Consider the following 464-nt stretch of genomic DNA (forward strand, 5'->3'; position numbering starts at 1 on the left):
GGCCCTGGGGGGAGGGAGGACCACATGAGCACGAGGAACCCCCACCCCCACCCTGACGCTCAACCTCCTCGCCCCCTTCCCACCTGGATGACATCAACACTGATCCCGCTGGAGCACATCTCCAGGTGAAAGCTGTGCAGCTGGGTGGTACCTGGGGGGGAGAGGCGAGAGAGGACTGGGAGTGTTGGAGATGGATGTGGGGGAGGTGTTAATTAGGGTGAGGGAGGGGTTAATTGGGGTGGGGTGCATGCCCCAACTGGTTTTGGGTCCCCTCCATGTCACAGCTGTGTTACTGGGGGGGGGGGGCATTAATTTGGGGCGGAAGCAGGGTGGGGTGTCAGGTACCCTGAATGTTGGCTGGTTGGGGTGGGGGAGGGGTGGTGTTGGGGTACCCTCGATGTCATAGAGCCGCGCCTGCAGCTCCTGGAAGAGGCTCTGGAGCTGCTCGAAGCTCTTGAGCACCG

This window comes from Corvus brachyrhynchos, unplaced genomic scaffold (genome assembly GCF_000691975.1).
Source record: "Corvus brachyrhynchos isolate BGI_N302 unplaced genomic scaffold, ASM69197v1 scaffold489, whole genome shotgun sequence".
In the NCBI taxonomy this organism is placed as follows: Eukaryota; Metazoa; Chordata; class Aves; order Passeriformes; family Corvidae; genus Corvus; species Corvus brachyrhynchos.